Source organism: Rhinichthys klamathensis, unplaced genomic scaffold (genome assembly GCF_029890125.1).
Source record: "Rhinichthys klamathensis goyatoka isolate OS25496 unplaced genomic scaffold, OSU_Roscu_1.1 h1tg000042l_1, whole genome shotgun sequence".
In the NCBI taxonomy this organism is placed as follows: domain Eukaryota; kingdom Metazoa; phylum Chordata; class Actinopteri; order Cypriniformes; family Leuciscidae; genus Rhinichthys; species Rhinichthys klamathensis.
The window spans coordinates 407,631-429,463 of NW_026606589.1; the positions used below are offsets into that span (position 1 = coordinate 407,631).

Genomic DNA, 21,833 nt, shown 5'->3' on the forward strand with positions numbered 1-21,833 from the left:
GTTCACTGAGCAGCTGAGATAGATCAGGTAAGCTATTTGAGAATCTATCTATAGTGATTGGAAGGATTGTTCTGCCTGGTCGATAACGCGGCGCAACATGACAAATTTCAGCAGTACGTATTATGCACGTTACCATGCAATGATCAGTGAGATAGTCACTTTGCGGTATAATATCTATATCGGTTGGATTGGTTCCGTACGATATAATTAAATCTAGTGTATGATTTAGACGATGAGTGGGACCACTGACGTTTTGCTTGACCCCAAAGGAGTTTAATAAATCTGTAAACGCAGCCCCTAACGCATCATTTGTGTTATCTACGTGTATGTTAAAATCTCCAACAATTATTGCTTTATCGGCATTGACCAATAGTTCTGAGAGAAAGTCTGCAAACTCTTTTAGGAAATCAGCATATGGCCCTGGAGGTCTATATACAGTAGCCAAGGCTAGAGATAATAGGGATTTCTTTCTTACATCTAAGAGCGTAACATTTAGCACAAGTACTTCAAACGAATTAAACCTGTGACCTGTTTTCTGAGTAACATTAAGAATATCTCTATAGATTGTTGCAACACCGCCGCCACGACCGATCAGACGGGGCTCATGCTTATAACAGTATCCTGGCGGAGTAGACTCATTTAGACCGAAATACTCATTTGGTTTAAGCCAGGTTTCAGTAAGGCAAAGTACATCAAAGCTATTATCTGTGACCATTTCATTTACAATAACCGCCTTAGGTGTGAGCGATCTAATGTTTAGAAGACCTAGTTTTAGAAATTGTTTTTGTTCACTGATATTTAGATTTTCTGGTTTAATTACAATAAGATTTTTCCTAGATCCTACACTAGATTTATTGTTTGGCCTCACTAGACGAGGAATAGACACAGTTTCTATATAATGTTCTACACTACTTATATCAATTAAGTTGGGACAGCAAAGACTGTGAATTGGACTTTGACTTACTAGTCAGATGGTGTGCAACGTCTTGGAGATGTTGTCCGACAGAACAGCCGCTCCGATTCTGCTGGGGTGCAGGCCATCAGCATGGTAGAGCCTAGGTCGCTCCCAGAACAGATTCCAATTATTTACAAAGAGCAGTTTCTGTTCATTACACCATGACATTAACCATTCATTTAGAGCAAATAGTCTACTGAACCTTTCTTGTCCTAGTCGGTACGTGGGAAGCGGTCCAGACACGATGATCGTTGCCTCAGGCGCTGTGCTGCGTACCGCCTCGCTCAGGCTCCTGTAGTCCTTCTTCAGAACCTCCGTCTGCCGCAGCCTGATGTCGTTCGTTCCCGCATGGAGGACAACGGCTCCGACGTGCTCGTCACCGTTCAGGATCTCGGGAACCTGTGCGGCGACATCAAGAACACGAGCACCAGGAAAGCAGTGAGTGCGCACCTTACCCTTACCTGAGGTAGCGCGGACATGACGGACCATGGAAGTGCCGATGATCACGGCGCCGTCGCGTCCACTTTTTATAGGCACAAAACTTCTTGTAGCGTTAGATAAGAGCCTATTACCAACATAATACAATCTGAATTTATTTAATGCATCCGACCAGACCTAACTGTTTTATACAAATATAGGTTATATATATGTGTTTGCGCACATGATATCAGGGAGCAACGTAATACACACATGATGACAGGAAGGTGACGGCGGTGCGTAAATCGAGTTACCCCTCCCACTTCTTCTAGTTTTACTGAGATTTCTTATCCCGTGCGAATTGGCCATTATTATTACAGACGTCTGTGGTAAAATTACATTACCCTACCTCTCCATGTTAAACTAGTCCCGTCCGAATAGAGCTTTAGCAAAAGTTGATGGACTCGATCTACTCCATCTATGTTTTGATCATCGTTCTGAATCCGATCTGGATGTAGTCTTTGATAAAAATGCAATTTTTCTTAGCTCAAAATGTTGCTGTTTTTATGAAACTTACCACATTCAAATGTTGATAAAAAAAAAATACATTAAGCTGGAATAAAACAGGATTTTTTTTTTCATTAAAAACAGGCTCTGTTCATATTCATACAACAAAATATTCTGGGGGAAATAAAATTTTTGTGAAAATGATCAAAAATGCTTGCGGTGGCTGGAAACTTTTTTTAAAAAATGCTGACGGGGAAAGAGTTAAACATATATTAATTAATTCATGTTTTATTAATTACATAAAACATAATGTATTGGCTCTTGAATGCCAGTCATGTAAAATGGCATGCTGCATCGTGGGAAAGGACATTTGATATCACGGTGCAGAATCAAGCGTGAGACTTCTGTCCATTAAGGTGTCAGTTTCTTGAAAAATCCAATGGCGGTGCTCACGCTTGTCGCCGAAGGCTTTTCCCCGACTGAGGCAACAAGCCAACCATCACCAGCACCAACATGCCACTCATCCTGAGACGTGGATCCAGGTGGGGCTTAATCTGACAGTAATGTCTGCCATCATATTGATATCTAATTCCATATGATCTATAGAGTGCCAGCTTTCTGATCTCAGGTCAGATTTTCTTTTATAAGGTTGCACACTACAGCCTACGGACTAAGGCGTTTATGAATCATTCACAACCAGAGAAATTAATGACCCTTCGTGAGCACATCCCTGAGGCTTCATGACATCCTACAAACAGCTTGCAGCGGTGCGCTTGAAGAAATGGAAAATCAGTATTAAAGGTGCTGGAAGTGATGCTAGATGGGTCATTCCTTTAAGCCTTAAAAACATGGCTTATTGAGAATAGAGTGCATTCGTGCCGCCCTCTTTTTCAGCAGCGTTTCTAGGAGCCTATTCATTTCATAGACAGTAAAAGAAATGGACACAGCAACCCCATAGACTTCAACGGAGAAAAGTGAAGGCAATTAGAAGCACTCACTTCCTGATGGCTGAGCGTACTGCGCAGGCTCAAACTGAGCTTGACGACGTAGATGTGACGTGAGCAGCCTGTCTGACAGTTGTACGTCTTCTAGTAGCTGTGCCAAGGGGAATCTGAATCATTCCCTTCCGAATCTTGCAGAGACTGAGAGCGTGAGTAGGAGCTGCCCATGAGCTAGCAGCAGGATCAACTTTATGACTCTCTATGGGCTTCTCCCTTGACTTTATCGGACGTTATGCCTCCACGTCCCCCCGATTGCCCGCGAGCTTCTCCTCCTGTCTATACAGTAATTTCTCTACTGTGCGACAGAGAGTCTCGTGGTTATGACGCAATCGTTAGCCTATTTTTACAAAAACTCCTTCTACGGGGCCATAACGTAAGAGACAAGGTAATGGAGCCTTTTATACATTGTCGTGTTTCTTTAGAAATAAACAATGGACAAATGGAGTCTTTAAATGCCTCAGATGTAAAGTTATTCGCTGTCAAAGTGACGCCAAAATGAATGGGAGTCAATGGAATGCTAACAGCAGGTGATGGCTTGCTAATCAATGGCGGCCCCCAGGGAAGCTTCGGTTTCCGGCTGATGGATTACCCCCTTGATTAATTTTCCTCATAGGGATTATATAAAAAAAGAGTTTTTTAAGCTGTTATAAGCAATGAACCAAGACACTACGAGGTGAATCACAAAATTACTAACTTTGATTTATAAAAATAAAAATAATGAAAATCGGACAAAAAGACAAAGGTATACAGTAAGACTGTGAAATGAATTACCTTATAGTGAGTGAAAGAACTATGAAACATTGTGAATGACATGATTGGGAAATATAAAACTATTCATGAAAAGTTCAACTTTTAACTTATTTATATAGCACAAAAAAAAAATTGTTGCCAAAAGTACACCCCAATTTAATAAAAAAGATTATATAAAATGGTTAAAAAAATAACAAATAACGATTTACCATGCCCACAAACACACACACACACACACACACACACACACACACACACACGTGTATATATATATATACAAATATTTAAGTATTTTGAGAGCAGTGCTTCATGTGAGTGGGCGGAGCCAAAGAGCTCTTTTGGTGCAATTTCAGACTCTGTAATTGGTGGAATTTTCTAAACAGAATCATGGATAATGTAGTTTTTTTTTTTTACAAATAAATTGAAATAGTGTTCCAGATAGTTCCAACAAAAGCATATACCAGTGGTATTCAAATGGCCATGGGAAATAATATCACCATTTTACCATTTCTGATGATTAAAGTCAGCAGTGCGTCAAAACAACAGAGCGGTACATGCCAAAAGTGCGTATTATTACAATATTTTTATCTAGAGCCAAATCAATTACAATAGCCTGATAAAACATCTGATCTTACCTTTTTATATTCATATCCAGTTGTGAATTTATTTTTACTTTTTTGGTAAATATTGGTAAAAATTCTTAGACATCACTGCTTTGGCTCTAGGGGCCCAATATCCTCATCTTTGATGACTATGTGCATTTAGGATTTTTTTCTTTTACAAAGTACTACGGCTTCCCCGATGGAAGTGTATAACTGTTCCAAAAAAGTATTGACCAGACCTCCCCTTTTGGAAGGAAACATAGAGACCGGACCTCTTGGATACCCCTGGCATCGATTAACAACCTCATAGCTCAAAGCAGGTCTGTCTTTAATGTTTTAAAAGTTATCATTAAAAGTCAATTTCCCCATGGAAAACATGAATGGAGGTTTTACTTCCAGAACCGACTGTTGCACTCTATATTGTTTTATATTTTAGCAATGTTCTCGTAAGTTATTTGGGCTTTTTTATGTGGATTCTGGGTGAAAAGAGTCCTGCACCTTTGAATCTCTGTGATCTTGAGCTCTCTAGATATAACTTGGGTCTCTCCTACAAAATAAATCTGTGGGAGTTTTATCGTCCAGCAGGTGAAAATGGTGCACATAATCACTTTAAGTAACAGCACGCCTCTCCTCAACGAGACACATTAATTCAGCTAAAAGCAATAATAATAGTGATTCCTGTCTTAGCAAACACCACTAATTAGTTCCCTTTTTCGAAGAAACACAGTAATGTGATGCGTTCCTCTGCACTGATGGTGAGTAATCAGAGACTCGTCTCGGTGCCAGTGTGGCTGGGTCATAATACTTGTTTTAACTGATCCACATTCAGCCGTTGAATCGTGGCTTAAAGTAGGGGTGTGCGATATTGACAAAAACATTAAATCTCTATAATTTCTGGGGAAATCTGGGATTTCTTGTTTTTGTTTTGTTGCTGGTATCTTTACTGGTTTAGGCCTGCCGTAGACAGCTGACTCCTAAAGCTTTTCACATTCTTTATATTCTGTGAAGTGGTCAGTTCATAGCAGTGACAGATATTTGCCACTTTCAAATGATATTTATCTTTATTAGGACAATTTTTTTCTAACCATATTAGATGTATGCATCATCTTTGTCAATTTCTTCCAGTTAATCAATAAATTCAGTAAGGACACTATAGTCACTCTGTTACTAACCAAATTAAATCAGTATCAACAAAATCCATTTTTGCAATGCAGACGCAGCACAAAATCAGCGTTTAGATGTTTTTACACTGAAGTTACAATTGCATAAATAATGCGATAAATAATAATATTTTGAATATTGAAATATGAACAAAAATTGCTTTATTTGAAACTAAATCCGTGAGTAGGTCACTGTTTTAAGTTATTAAGTTCTATTAAATTCTACCAATTTGTTGAAACGATTCATTCAGGAACGAAGCAAGTGACAGTTTTTATGAATAGATCATTGAATCATTGTCCGAGAAAAAACAGGAACGAAACACCACTGTGTGTCACTTGGAGACGCACAACATTCTGTTGCGGAATCGTTTGGAACTATTTCCATTTAGCGCAAAAACGGACACTATTGACAAAATTGTGTCTAAAATGTTACTCACAATAATAACGAATCGGTTACCTAACGTAACCTCGGTTCTCTCTAGAAGAGGGAACGAGTATTGCGTAAGCTAGCTTACGCTGCGGGAAAGATTCATCTTTGCTGAGATATTGAAGCCAAAAAATTATTTCATAATTTGTATCCATTCACAACGCAGTTCCTCTGCGGCAGACCTAGAGCAGGCTAGCTAGCAGCTCATTGGTTCGCTCAGAGAGAACTGCTTAAGCCTATGGGAGAGCGGGGCTGAACCCGCTTCCAATGAGAGGCGCCCGCGCGCTCATTGCGTCATGGCCCGCCAGAATGGGCGTGGCTATGGTGTATATAACAGTCTCTCCCAGGCTTATATGTTGATTTATTTCAGCGTGAAGCGAAACGCTAGTAGCGCAAGCACGGCCGGGAACGCAATACTCGTTCCCTCTTCTAGAGAGAACCGAGGTTACGTTAGGTAACCGATTCGTTCTCTTACGAGAGGTTCTCTCGTATTGCGTAAGCTAGCTTACGCTGCGGGAACACCTGGTCAACGCCGTGCGCGCTATGAATCCACTCATGAATCCCAGGGTGATACCGGGGGATTTTTAACGTGGAGTGAATGTATTATGAGGCCGGCAGAGCGGGCACATGAAGTGTATACATAAGCATGTATGAGGCCGGCAGAGCGGGCACATGAAGTGTATAAGCATTTAAGGAGAGCACAAGGGGCGAACCGGTTGTGTGAGGGACTCCCAGTAATGCAGCTTCTTAGAGAGCTGGTCGTTAGACAGCTAGTAATTTTGCCTGCAAGGCGGGAACTTCCAAGTTGTAAAATCTGACAAAAGTGGACGGGGAGGCCCATCCCGCAGCCACACAAATGTCATGAATGGAAATTCCACAGGACCATGCCCACGATGAGGCCATGCCTCTAGTGGAGTGCGCCCTGATGCCCAGAGGGCAGGGCAGGCATTTAGATGCGTAAGCAGAGGCGATAGCGTCTACTATCCATCTAGACAGTGTCTGTTTTGAGGCGGCCAGACCTTTGGTGCGCCCCCCAAACGACACGAAAAGCTGCTCAGCGCGTCTGAACGCGGCAGCGCGCGTAGTGTACAATCTCAGAGCCCGCACCGGGCAGAGGAGATTGGCGTCGCGCTCACTATCGGATGAAGGCAGAGCCGATAGGGAAATAATCTGAGCCCTGAACGGGGTACCAATCGCCTTCGGGACATAGCCATGTCTAGGTTTGAGAATGACAACAGAATCATTCGGTCCAAACTCGAGACACGCGGCGCTGGATGAGAGCGCGTGAAGATCCCCCACGCGTTTTACTGAGGACAGAGCCGTCAGAAAAACGGTTTTGAGCGAGAGGTATTTTAGGTCCACAGACTCGAGCGGTTCGAACGGGGGTGCTTTCATAGCTTCGAGAACTATAGAAAGATCCCAGATAGGAACCGAAGGGGGGCGCGGAGGGTTCATCCTCTTAGCTCCCCTGAGGAAGCGGATGACTAACTCGTCTTTGCCCAGGGACTGAGCGCGTCGGGGTTCAGAGAACGCCGCGACGGCTGCCACGTAAACCTTGAGAGTGGAGGGGGACCTGCCCTTGTCCAGCATCTCTTGAAGGAAAACAAGCAAAGACGGCACCTCGCATGACCGTGGGTCCAGATGTTTGTCGGTGCACCATTTTGAGAACACAGACCATTTAGACGCATAGAGCCTTCTCGTGGAGGGTGCTCTAGCCTGTATGATAGTGTTTCTTACTCCTTCTGGCAAATCGACGAATAGTCGTTGATCACCCATGCATGTAGCGCCCAGCGCCGTGGATGGGGGTGCCAGATCGTGCCGCGAGCCTGAGAGAGGAGATCTGCTCTGACTGGGACGGGCCACGGGGCTGTCTGTGACAGCTGAGTGAGCTCCGGAACCCAATTCTGACTCTCCCAACGCGGGGCTATGAGGAGCACCGAGTGGCGTGTGTCCCTGATCCTCTGAATTACCTGTGGTAGCAGAGCGATCGGAGGGAATGCATAGAGCGGGCGGCGAGGCCATTCCTGGGCTAGCGCGTCCTCGCTCCTTGAGAAAAATATTGGGCAGTGAGCGTTCTCTTCTGACGCGAAGAGGTCCACCTCTGCTCTGCCGAATAGCCGCCACAGTATTTGGACCGTTTGTGTGTTCAGGGACCATTCTCCTGAGGAGATGAGGTTCCTGGACAGTATGTCTGGACCGTCGTTCAGATGGCCCGGCACATGCGTCGCTCTGAGCGAGAGCAGGCGGCTCTGAGACCAAACTAAAATGCGGTGTGTCAGTAGGAAGAGATTCCTGGACCTGACGCCGCCCTGACGGTTGAGATAGGAGACCACAGCCATGTTGTCCGAACGGATCAGGACGTGGTGTCCCCGAATGAGCGGGAGGAAGCGCGAAAGCGCGTTCTCGACCGCAAGCATCTCCAGACAGTTTATGTGTTGGGGGCTTTCCTGTGTCGACCAATGGCCGAAGGCCGGTGAGCCCTCGCAGACTGCACCCCAACCCGTGTTGGATGCATCTGTCGAGATGACCTTTCGGCGGGAAAAGGTCCCCATCGTGACGCCCTGTCGAAACCATTCTGCTACTGTCCATGGCTGCAGCGCCGTGAGACATGTCTGCGTAACTCTGATCAGCTGGCGGCCCGTGTTCCACGCGCGGTGGGGTACACGGCTGTTTAACCAAAGCTGAAGCGGACGCATGTGCAGAAGGCCCAGCTGAAGCACAGCGGAGGCTGAGGCCATGTAACCCAGCATCCTCTGAAAAGTTTTCAGAGGTGAGCGGGTGCCCATCTGAAACGAGGCGGCCAGTCGCTGTACACTGCGCGCGCGCTGTGTAGACAGGCGAGCCGTCATCGTGACCGAGTTCAAATCTATTCCTAGAAAGGAAATCGATTGACTGGGTTGAAGGGAGCTCTTTGTCCAGTTGACAGAGAGGCCCAGCGTTTTCAGATGGTCGAGGAGAACTGCGCGGTGCGACAGAAGCTCCGTCTGTGATTGGGCCAAAATCAGCCAGTCGTCCAGATAATTCAATATGCGCAGCCCCTGGCTCCGCAGGGGGGCGAGCGCCGTATCCATGCACTTCGTAAATGTGCGGGGCGCCAGGGATAAGCCGAACGGGAGAACGGCGTATTGATAAACATGACCCTCGAAGGCGAAACGTAAGAATGGCCTGTGACGGGGATTTATCTGGATCTGAAAATAGGCGTCTTTCAGGTCTAGAGAAATGAACCAGTCCCCCTGGCGCACCTGCGCGAGGAGTTTCCTGGTAGTGAGCATCTTGAACGGTCTCTTCATGAGCACTTTGTTCAAAGACCTGAGATCTAAAATCGGTCTGAGGCCGCCGTCTTTCTTGGGAACCAGAAAATAACGGCCGTAAAACCCCGACTCGGTCATAGATGGTGGGACTCTCTCTATGGCGCCCTTTTGCAACAGCGTCGCAATTTCTGAGCGGAGCGTGCCGGCGGCCAGCGGGCTGACAGTAGATTCGAGCCGCGCGCGCGCACGAGGCGGGCGGCGGCGAAACTGTAGCAGATAGCCGTTCTTTATAATGCTTAGTACCCACGGGGAAATGCCTGGAATGGCTTCCCACGCTTTGGAGCATGCGGCTAGTGGCCGAATGGCTATATCGCCCTGATTGCTGCACATAGCGGGCTGGACACAGTGTGTGGGCGCGCTTTGAATGTGTGTGGCAACGGGATTTGCACTCAGAGAGGAGTCTATGGGCCGTGAAACAGAGCGAGCAGAGAGGGGACACGCGCACGAGCTCGTGGGCGTGTTTATGTTCTCTGATATTAGAGCGGGCTGTGCCCGTTTTATGTGATGGGGCTCTGATAGAGACACGGGATATGTTATGCTTGTGTGTATGGGTGAGCACATGATTGTGGGCACATTTTCTACACAACTGGCAAATTTTCTCTTTTTGAGATTTCTCTGGGTAGCCGTAAAAACGGCTTTTTGTCGCTCGCAAGCGGGCTCGCTTGTTTGTGGCGGTCAACACTACAGCAGTCGGCGAAATAACGGGGACTGGCAGAGGGCGAAGCTTTGATGGCGGTCCGGCCGCAGCGGGAGAGCACCGTCGTTTTCTTGACTTTGCTAGGCAGACTTCTGATGATCAGGCTTCAGCGTGATCTTAGGTCGCGGGCCTCGTGGGGGCGGCGGTCTGCGGCGGCTGTCAGAGCGAGAGCGAGGGCGGCCGCCCTGTCTGCGCTGGGCTGTTTGAGTCTGCGGAGGGGGGCGCTGTGGTGGAGCTCTGGCAGGAGGCTCGCGAGAGCGGCCCGCGGAAGAGCTAGCGCGGCGGGGCAGAAACAAATTCATCGCCTGAGTAGCTTTCTGGACCTCAGAAAAGCGATCGACGATTCCCGTGACAGCAGATCCAAAAAGGCCCGTCGGGGAGACGGGGCGCGTTAAGAAACGCGGCGCGCTCAGAATCTCCCATGTCGGCGAGCGTGAGCCATAAGTGTCTCTCGGCAACACAAAGGCTGGCCATGCATCTCCCCAGAGCTTGTGCGGCGGCTTTAGTGGCGCGAAGGGCGAGGTCCGTAGCACTTCTCAGATCCGTGACAGCGGGGGAGGGGTTTCTACCGCCTTCGGCCCACTCACGGAGAATATCGCTCTGTAATACTTGGAGGACAGACATAGAATGTAGCGCTGCGGCGGCCTGACCGGCGGCGGCGTAGGCGCGAGCATGAAAGCTCGAGGTCACTCTGCAAGCTTTCGAAGGAAGCGTGGGGGAAGAGCGCCATCTAGCAGAGGGCGGGCAGAGGTGTGCGGCGACCAAGTCCTCGACGGGCGGCATGGCTGAGTAACCTTTTTCGGCGGCTCCGTCCACCGAGCGCAGCGAGGCGGATATATCAGAGCGGTTTCTAGCCGAGAGCGGGGCATTCCAGGACTTCGTCAGCTCTGCGTGAAGTTCAGGCAGGAATGGGGCGGCCCGGTTGCACGCGGGGGTCGAGCGCCGATGAAAAAAGCTGCCGTCCATCCGGTTCGGGGCCTGCTCGGGTGGAGGAGACCACTCGAGACCGAGGCGTTCGACGGCCTGTGAGAGGAGGCGCATTAGTTCCTCCTCTATCCCGGCGCGGATCCCCGCCGACTCTCTCGTGGATCCGAGAGAGGACCATTCTTCACTGTCTGATGCGAGCAGTGAACAGGAGTCCTTCTCCTCCGCGCCGTCATCGGAAGCGACAGAGGGGCCACTCGGCGGCAACTGTATGTCCGGCAGGGGCGGGGAGGGAGAGCGGGAAGCGGGAGGCGGCGGCCCGCATGGTTCCGCTGGGGGCTCCGGCGGCCTCTGGGAGCGGCGTTTCTTCTTACGCGGCGAAGAGGGAGGCGGCGCGGGAGCGGATTTTGCTGCCAGAAGTCGTGCCCGCAGGGACGACAACGGCAGGCTCTCACAGAAGTCGCATCCTCCATCCGCGAGGGCGAGTTCTGCGTGCTCGAGTCCCAGGCAGAGAGCGCAGATGACATGGCGGTCTCCGTCCTCGAGACGAGCGCGGCAAGAGCCGCAGGAAAAACGAGACATCTTTAAAAAGACGCTCGGCTCTTTTAGATATAAATAGAGAAAAGAGAAGGATACAGTCGTCGGATGGCGCTAGCTTGCAGGGCGGCTGAAGGTGGCGAAGACGGCCGGCTTCTTCAGGGTCCGGGAGCTCGCTAGAGTGATGCCTTCTCGACGGCGACGGCTTTTCTCAGGACAGCAGAAGCGTGCAGCTTGCTGAAGATGAAATGAATCAACATATAAGCCTGGGAGAGACTGTTATATACACCATAGCCACGCCCATTCTGGCGGGCCATGACGCAATGAGCGCGCTGGCGCCTCTCATTGGAAGCGGGTTCAGCCCCGCTCTCCCATAGGCTTAAGCAGTTCTCTCTGAGCGAACCAATGAGCTGCTAGCTAGCCTGCTCTAGGTCTGCCGCAGAGGAACTGCGTTGTGAATGGATACAAATTATGAAATAATTTTTTGGCTTCAATATCTCAGCAAAGATGAATCTTTCCCGCAGCGTAAGCTAGCTTACGCAATACGAGAGAACCTCTCGTAAGAGAACTTCTTGTTTATTGAACTATAAAGTCAGTATCACATTTGCAATCATGTTGATATTCAGTAAAAACAGCACACCTGCTCTTGCGATATTCTTTAACTTTATCCCCACTAACAAAAATAACATTGTTTTGCTAACGTTCCCATTAAGTTATAAAAACTTTTTTCTTAATGTTCGCTGAACGTTTAAAACCGCCACATTTTATCATGGTTTCAAAAGTTAAAGGAACATTACATTTTATAATGTTGCAAACATTATAGGAACTTTTCAGAAAAACTAGATGAACTCTCCAACTAAAAAAGTTTCAGGAAAAACAATCCATGCTCAATGTGTAAATAATGTTTTTTGCGCTAACGTTTCGAGAACATTGCTAAATACCAGATAACTTTGAAAGAACCTTCTGTTAATGTTAATGGAAAAAAGTTTCTTCTTAACTTTGAGAGAACCTTGCCAGAACATTATCCAAAGTTCTGAGAACATTATACATTATTTTGTAAAAAAAAAAATTCTATGATTTTGTGGGTTCTCTTGTGCGTATAGTTCACACCAGCACCAGTTGCGAACAGCACCACAGAACAAGGTCACGCTGACCAACCGAGGACCGTGCTGATATACGGCCTGCCCTTACAAACACGGCAATAAAGATTTGGGTGTTTGAATGAATCACGCAGTCAAACGACGCTTCATTACTGGAGCTATTAGTCTCCCGGAGGAGCCGATACTTCATGGCCACACATCAACCTTGGAGCTCTTGGGATCCAATGGACAGAGTCAGAAATACGGCTGTACGCCCACGCTGACCAAGCACCATACCGACTGTTTCGTCCACACCTTCGTACTGGCGAATTTGCAGGTGTTCGTGCAACCATCCATCTATTTCTTTCAGGATAAAATGAATTTCCACAGATTCAAATTCACCGGCTCAGCTGTTGATTGAGCAGCCGGCAGTTTTACAGCACAACCTCAACCTTCGGTGAACATCGCAGTAAATAAAAACAAACTGTGCCACACCGGAGCTTCTCTCCTTGGACTCAAAGCCAAGTTTTCGTATTGATGCCTCACCTCCATCCATCACCCCAACAGACGGCTCCTTTATTGACCTCAGAGAGCCACTGAATGACAGAGTCCGTTCCTGATAGATAATATCACCGGCTGATAGATTCCAGCCAGCTCTCATTCATCAGAAAGGCCCTGCTGTATTAGTCGAGCGCTTCACCAAGCCAGACACGCAGTTAGTGCCAGATTCCCACTGTAAATCCAGTCACGTCCCGCATTCGATTACAGTCAGAGGAGAGGACGGCAGAGAAACCCCACTCGTGCGCAGTCGCTCTCAGATTGAGGGTCCGCCGGCAGATGCCTAAATACCAAATCCAGCTTGATCTCCCTCAGTCGCTAAGTGATTCTTGAGGTTTATGTGTTGCTCTCTGTGTGTCCGAGAGTTGCTGTATTCAGACAGAATTCATTTTCTAAACAAATGCCATTTCAGTTGGTGGTGAGTTGGGATCAGGATCTCTGTATAGTTATACGTGGATAAGGGCACTACAGAAGTCACTTTGAAATAAGTCCCATATGTGATTACAATGACACAACTTTAAGCAATGGAATTATCACGTTAACCATCACCTGCTTTTTGATCATAGATCTGAACTTAAAAGGCTATATTTCATGAATCTGTTGGACTACAGACCTAAGGTTGATCTCTTTTTACAGAAGTGATAATAAAAGTGTAAAAGTGTTATAGAAGTTTACTGTAAAGCAAATATACTGAACTAAAACTTTTTTTTTTTAACAAAATAGTTTGGACTTTTAAAATTTTCATGGTCATGCAATGTCCATTTTCAAAAAGGTTTTACAGGATGAATTTTGAGTGTTTACATTTTCTAATGATGTGCTAGGGAATATGTGATAAGGGTAAAAGACAATAAAAATGCCTGCGAAGTGTCCCGCTACCTACAGTTTACAGGCTATGGTAAGTAGTCATTTTGGATTCTTGCATTTACCTGACCACCTTAGGGAAAACTAGTCCAAATAGCACTTATGAAAGGATAGGATTTGCTCTTGGACTCCCAATAAAAATGTGCGTCTCTTGAGATTTTTTTCTTAAAACAAAGTTTCCACGAAAACACGACTAGGGCTGTGTCCATACAAAACTATTTGGAGATACTGTGATACTATTCTTTTGGATCCTGAATTCTTCCATAACAATAAAATACAGTAACACTTTACTTGAAGGGGTGTGCATAAGACTGACATGACACCTTTATAATCATGACATGACACATGTCATGAATATGAAGGAGGTTTCATGCATGTTTATGACAACTGTCATTAAGTGTCATTCACTCAATTATGACATTTTTAATGCAAATATGACATTGTTTGAGATGTCTTGGTAATGACACCTTGACATAAACCAATACATCATAATCTGTCAGGGTCTTGGTAATGACAACTTGACATAAACCAATACATCATAACCTGTAGTGTTTTTGTCATAACAACTTGACATTACTAAGACAACACAACCTGTCATAAATATGTCATAAACATGACATAGCAGATTAATTATCAAACTTAATAAACCACTTAGCTTTATGGGTTAACATTACATTAAACTGTCTGGTGGTTGGTTTTGTCATTGGCTGTCATGAGGCCATTATAACATTTTAATGACAAATTCAATTTGTACCACTGTAGTTGAGGTCAAGAAAAATATTCATGACACAGTTATAATGGCCTCATGACAGCCAATGTCAAAACCAACCACATGACAGTTTAATGTAATGTTAACCCATAAAGCTAAGTGGTTTCTTAAGTTTGATAATTCATCTGCTATGTCATGTTTATGACATATTTATGACAATTTATGTTGTCTTGGTAATGTCAAGTTGTAATTACTAAGACACTGACAGGTTATGATGTATTGGTTTATGTCAAGTTGTCATAACAAAGACATCTCAAACAATGTCATATTTGCATTAAAAATGTCATAAACATGCATAAAACCTCCTTCATATTTATGACATGTGTCATGTCATGATTATGAAGGTGTCATGTCAGTCTTATGCACACCCCTTCAAGTAAAGTAGAATAGACTCCTATTCTTATTATAGACAAGTTTGCTTCTTGAGTAAGATACCGATTATACAAAATCAAGTGTGAAAAAAGACTGAAACGGCCACCCTGGTGTCGACTAGAGGCTTGTGTTGATGTTAGGGGTACCATTTCATTATATTTTTATAAGTGGAAAAAGTACAATGGATGTATTTCTGCATGTTGTGACTTTGGCACCAAATTTTGAAGCAGTAATTAAACCAACATTTTCTACCTTAGTGGTGTAATAAGCGGCGCATATCATATTGTCGGTAGTTGTTAATGGCAGTAACCTGATGCAGCTGATATGAATGAGATGCGTCCGTGATCTGGCAGTAGGACAGGTGAGGCTGAAAGCACATCTTCCCACCGAGCTGCACCCACAGACAGTCTGTTGTTTTCACAGCGAGTTCTCGTGTCCCGAAGCGGTGGGCTGCACAGATTGTTTTTGGACGCTGCCAGGCGGGCGAGTTTTTGCAGAACACCTTCGCTGTGTGCTGGTGCCTGCGGGGCAGAGCTTCAGCTGTTGGAATGAGAAGTCCTTCAATCTGTTTAATGATGCATTGGAAACACTCTCTCTAACACACACACACACACACCGGTGCCTGTCGAGCTCTTGAATGTGTGATTTGATAGCAGTATTTTTCTTAGATTAGAATCTTCGTATTAACTGGGTCAGGACTACCACTTGTCAGCTATCAGAACATATAAAAGTCTTGTTCAATAAATCCACAAATTAGCTCTGCTGCGCCCAACAGGCCACCAGTGGTACTGACATTCTAACATTGCATCTGACATTCATTCATATTTGAAGCTTTGGAATTTTAACTTTCACTCTTTTCAGTTTTAAACTCTTTGCTCTTTAAGCCACAGCTAATAATGTGTTTGGAAACACCCTTGTCCTGTAACAGCCGCCCAACTGTTACAAATTCATTATAATGATGATTATTGTGTGGAGCTTTGTGAGTCAGTTCATTTATAGCTTCATTAGTTAATGACAATCTGTTTTTTCTTTGTAACAATCACAGTACATGATCTGAAATATGATGAATGATTTATAGTAGGTATTTTGTGCTTATAACTGATTTGTATAGTTTTATAAACAGCAGTTGTCTTATCCTTGTAACTCAGTTTGAGTTTATGGGTGTTTGAGAGGGTCTGACCCCCATAAATGGCCCCAATTGTGTCCACCTGAGGAGGTACAGTAACCATAGCAACAGTAGAAGGCTCCAATGCTTTCAATCACGATCTGTATTGAACGTATTGACACAACAGAACTATCATTATCTCTCTCTCTCTCTCTCTCTCTCTCTCTCTTTTAATGGATTTACATATCACAGAAATAAGTCTTTAAGAAGGATTGCAGATGAAGGTGACGTTTTTTTTTGTTGTTGCATGGTGCGAGGAAAGACCATTTGCAATCCTTTATTTAACCTCCTTTAAAAAATTAACTAACTAAATTGATTAGCACTGTTTCTTTTAAAAATTCCTTTATTTAACTTTGTTAAATGAATGAAGGGTTGAATGAATGAATAAATAAGCAGTATTTTTTAATAAATTCCTTTATTTAACTTAAATAAGCAGTTTTTCTTTAAAACAATTATTTCAATCAATCAATCAATCAGTCAATCAGTCAACCAATCACTGCTTATAATGCAGAGGAAGTAAAAAAAAAAAAAAAGTTTGGGTGTCTTAAAAGTATGCCAAACAGTCTAATTATCATATGCTTAGTAACAACACATTTTTTTTAAATCCAGAACCAAATAAACAGAGGAGGTAACCATAGCAATAGCAGACTGTTCCAGAATTTTCTGTTATGATTCGTTTTGGCAAAATACATTATATGCACATACTTAAAAATGTATATTATTTAAATATATTTATATATTATATATGTACACAAAAACTTTGGCTAATTGTTAAAAAAAAATTGTGCTTGATGGACGAAAAATCCATCCATCCATTTCGTTGCCCAAATATTACAGCCATAAATTAAATTAGGCGATTTAACCGCCCTTGTCCTGTAAACAGTTCATCAGAGAAGAGATGTTGCTACAAGATGGAGGGGAAGTTATTTTGATTAAAGTTTATGAGGCACATGATTTTTATTTATTTTAGTTTATTTATTTATTTGTGAAATAATGATGTACCCTACATGGATAAATTATTTATAATAAACACTGCAGTATCCCATAAAAAAAATAAAAATAAAAAAAAAAACTTTTTTTTTTATAAAGTATTGTCTTATTTCATGGTGACTTTAAAGCTTCGCTCGTGCGCCCGGACTCGGTGCGGGCGGGTGACGTCACTCCCTGCTCCGTCCCTCTCCAGTGCTGCTCGGGCTCGAGCGCGCAGTCTCGCCGCACGCGCCTTTCGGACGGCACGCGCTCTCCCCTTCTCTCCGCGCGCTCCGCGATGATCCGCTCGCACTGCTCCGATCACAGCCGACGCGCGTCACAAGCGCTGTGAGGAGCTCGTAGAGGAGAACCATATACTTGTATGTGTGATAAACTCCGTGGCGCGCGGAAGAACTGACAGAAAAGACCGAAAAGAGAAACGCTCGCGCTCCGTTCAAATACGCAGCGGCGTTTGGATTATCACTGGATGTGAATAAACTCTTTTCAACTGAACTCCCACAACACCATGATGAGGAAGATGATGGTGAGCAGGTAAGACATTTAACGCGTTCTCAACTGATTTTGGGCTTTTTGCAACATTACAAATCATAACAGAAGTGTGTGTGTGTGTATGACTACATGTGTGTATAACAGTATATAACAGTACATAAAGTGTTAATGACAGTGTGAGAGTATATATGAGGCATTTAAGAGGTCGATGTCACATGTAAGAAGTGAATGAGATGATTTTCTGTGCTCGTAAATACTATAGGAGACAGTATGCATTATATTAATTACGTCTGTGAGTATGATTTTTTTTGCCATATATATATACACACACACACACACACACACACACACACACACACACACACACACACACACACACATATATATATATATATATACATATATACATTTTGTAAAGTCTCCTGTTGCTGCTGGATTAAATGCTCATCATGTTTCTCATGTCAGATTACACAAATCACAAAGGTTTGAGCACTTTGACCAGAATACAGACTGATGCGACTTTGGTTATTTGTCAGATTGAGGTTTTTCTTCATCATCATGTTGTCACTGATGGTTGTGAGGCTTTTCCTTAATAGTTTTAGAATGTTATTTTATATTCAGTCTAAGCTCTGCTTTATCAGTCTTAATCATATTTCATCCCCCCCCCCCCCATGTTCTTTTTCTTTCTTTTTCTATTTTGGTTTTGCCTCAAAACATCCAAACTTTACATGAAGTTTCTACCAAAAATCGACAAAGGAAGCAGCTAAAACCTCTGAACTCTGAGATAACGTTTGACATGGTTATAATAAGCGCCTAACTGTCTGTCTCTCTGTGTGTTTTCTCACTCTGCTCGTGTGTGGCCGCTAGGGGCCCCTGAACTGAGGAAATGAATTGAGCGTTAATGTCATCAGGAGCGAGTGCCGCCCGTCAGTAAAAGGGTTAAAAGGGGCCAATAAAGGGGCGAGTCAGTGAGGTGATGAAAATGAGCCCAAAGTGCCCTGTGTGTGTGTGTGTGTGTGTGTGTTCTGCAGTCGATCAGCACTTACAGTCCATTGGCTCCAGATATCTCTTGTGTGTGTGTGTGTTTCATACACACATGCCCAAACAATCAGTGCTTGCCACTGCAGTCCGACATCCCACAATTAACGCTGTGGAAACGCCTTCGATTTCCAATCTGGCTGCAGCTACCAGGCAAAAAAACGTTTGCGACTGAAGACAAAATAATTTGCTGGTTGGAGCAGAGTTTGTGGGTGCTGGGGTGAAGCTCCGGAGCAGATATGACGCCCGAGCACTGCATATTTGGCTGAAATGCGATACAGTCGAGCCCCGAACACACACACACACACACACACACACACACACACACACACACACACACACACACACACACACACACACACACACACACACACACACACACACACACACACACATGTGGTTAGACGGCTGGTGTGTGTTGTGTGTCGCTTGTGGCATTGAAACTAGGAAACGTTTGCCATCGGAAATTATAAGGAACATCTCAAATTGAAGACTAATTTCTTCCAGAACACAGATATTGCAGATCGTGCTCGTTTTTTTCCCAGTCCGTCAGTCTCTCGTCCAGGTTATTTTTCCCACAGACTCTCTGTGACCTCTGCGGGAAGACTGAATTTGGCTGAGAAGGAAATTTTCCTCAGGTTCCTGATTGCTGCGAGTCCCTCGATGACATTCCAAACATGATGGAAAAACAGAAAGGCAATGAAAGAATGAAGTGGGGGGAAGAGGAATGTTTTCAGAAGTCCATGACTAGATCTTCTGGAATGTCAAGGTTTCTGAAAAAAAAAAATCCACATGAGAGAGACTGAGAGAACGAAATCTATATATATATAAAAAAAAACAAGTCTACAATTATGGGGCGCCGACTTGTTTGAGAAAATGAACAGAGTGCCAGAACCTCTGGGAATGATCGGGCCTGTAATCTGCCAAACGATCACAGCCAAAAACCAACTGCTCACTTCCGACTTCAGATCCGCACGACCCTGAGAAAGATCCAATGCGATCGAATTAGAGTTCAGCACTTTCTATGGGGTGTACAGTGAAGTACAATAATCATAATAATCATAACAGCAAGAAATGCTGTTTTTTCGTCGTCAAATGCTCTGTGACAGGAGGCATTTAACCTTCAGCACACAACATATGAGACTTTTTATTTGAGACCTTGTTACCAAAATGTGGGAAATAAATACAGTTTTGTGGAAAATGCAGTAAACATGAAATAAAATGCAGAATGGGTGACAATGTTGCTAGAAACACAGGACTGCAGTTTATTTTAAATGAATGCATCACTCAGTACGGGTTAGTTAATTTGAGAGCAGATGTTGACTTAGTAAAGCACAGGGGCCGGGGATACAGATGTGTGTAAAACTAGCTACACTTCATGGTTATTTTGTTATTTTGGAAAAGTTTATCAAGCAAATCTAACAATAATGGGATTCATTTAAATAAAAAAACAATTAAAACACTATTTTTATAATAATTTGTTTTATGTATGAACAATATTAGAGGCAAACAAATATTTATGAAAGTAACTCATGAGTTAATTTTATTGTTTTCATATTGTATTCATAAATTGTGTTTATTGAGAGCGAATAAAATAGTTTGACACAATCAGAATTATTTATCTCAGTTAGCTCATTCACACACGTTTAATGCAAGGTTTTTTTTCTGTGGGATGTGACAAACAATTCAGTAAATGAGAGAAACACATAAACAGTTTTACACATTTCAGACTTTCAGTCATAAACAGCTGTTTTCTTCTATTCCTTGTGTAGAAGAAAAATGCAAGTTTCTGTGTCAATTATCACAACGGTTTCCTCACAAAGGCTTTAACAATTCCAGTTCTCACCGATTTGCTTTCTTTTCAGTGTCTGTCTGTATAAAAAATGAGGCGTTTATTCCACATACGAATACCATGATTACTAATGACATCAAGTCGGCCAGTTTATAATTGCTCATTCTCAGTGAAACTCCAGATAAAGGCATCAGGAGAGAAAGGTGTATGGACGGTTATTATGGCTCCTATAAATCCTGTTTATTGGGAAGAGAGCCGATGAAAGAGACACGGTGTGACGTAGGAGAAAGCGGAGGACAATGAAGAACGAACCACTCTCACTACACTGGTTAAAGAGCACAACAACTGTGAACGCCCACTTTTACAGCACAGTCTCTCGATAGATATCACAAAACATTTCATCAAAAAACAAATCAGAAACAAAAAGATTTTGTATTTATTTATTTATTTTTATAAACTATACAGTCCCATAAAGCATTGTGAATGATGTAATAAACTAAAAAAAACAAAAAAACAAAACAAATTGGGGCCAGGGCTACATAATATTTTAAAAAAATAACTTGCATAGGATATTAAATATAAATGTGAAAAAGACTGAAAAATTTCATTTTTGGAGTGCAAAACCATTCTTGTAATGCTTAATGATTTGGGGAAGAATTTAATTGAGATTTTTGTGTTCAAAATTGGGATTGCGACTTTGACATGATAAACATGCAACATCTCATATTGCTTCGGCTTAGACATCCAGGCAGAAAAAAAGACCAAAAAGAAATGTGGCACAGGCACAGCCTTATTTAGTGCAGTATGAAACTATTGACTTATAGTCATTGACACTAATATAAGTATTTTTTTGACTGTTCGACTCAATTATGTTATTCATGACGTTTTATGAAGTGGGTGGAGGGTCCTGAGCTCATTTGCTGCAGTTTCAATTTCCATGGTAACAACGACTTCTCTGATTGGTGGGACTTTCTTGAGGATTATAGGTAGTGTAGTTCTTAAGCTGTATATGATCAGTGAACAGTATCTGGGGAGGTTTAAATATTATTGTAAAAAATCCATTTCTCTGTGCAGAAAATAAGCAGCTTTTCACTTGCGACTCTTGCTCTCTATTTTGGTGTATCTTGGTTTTTCATTTACTGCTTAATATTCCTTCCTTATTCATCCTGGTCAGGTCAGGATGGGACAGATAGTCTTCCTCTATTGATCTGTCATCTCTTACTGGTGTTGAATGGTTGGTTGGGTGAAGATGAGAGATGAGAGCATCATTGTCAGTGTTACATTTCAATGGCTATTATTAAAGAAACAACAATTTTTTTAAAAGAATATAATACTTTTATTCAGCAAGGACACATTAAATTGATCAAAAGTGACTGTAAAAGCATTTATAATGTTCCAAAAGATTTCTATTTCAAATAAATGCTGTTCTTTT

The 21,833-nt window shown here is 43.5% G+C and overlaps 1 protein-coding gene across 50 annotated transcripts in view; it reads left to right on the top strand.

Moving 5' to 3' along the window:
- Positions 1-21,833, top strand: part of LOC130082251 (receptor-type tyrosine-protein phosphatase delta) — a 254,946-nt gene that overhangs the window by 18,334 nt on the left and 214,779 nt on the right. For 32 of the 50 annotated variants that reach the window (XM_056247039.1, XM_056247046.1, XM_056247040.1 and 29 more), the window contains exon 1: positions 17,292-17,613. The exons of 1 other annotated variant lie outside the window; for it this stretch is intronic. The gene's annotated coding sequence lies outside the window, so the exon portion shown is untranslated. Of the gene's footprint in view, positions 1-17,290; positions 17,614-21,833 lie in introns of those variants that run through there. 17 more of the 50 variants (XM_056247014.1, XM_056247028.1, XM_056247016.1 and 14 more) reach the window with 1 other exon arrangement.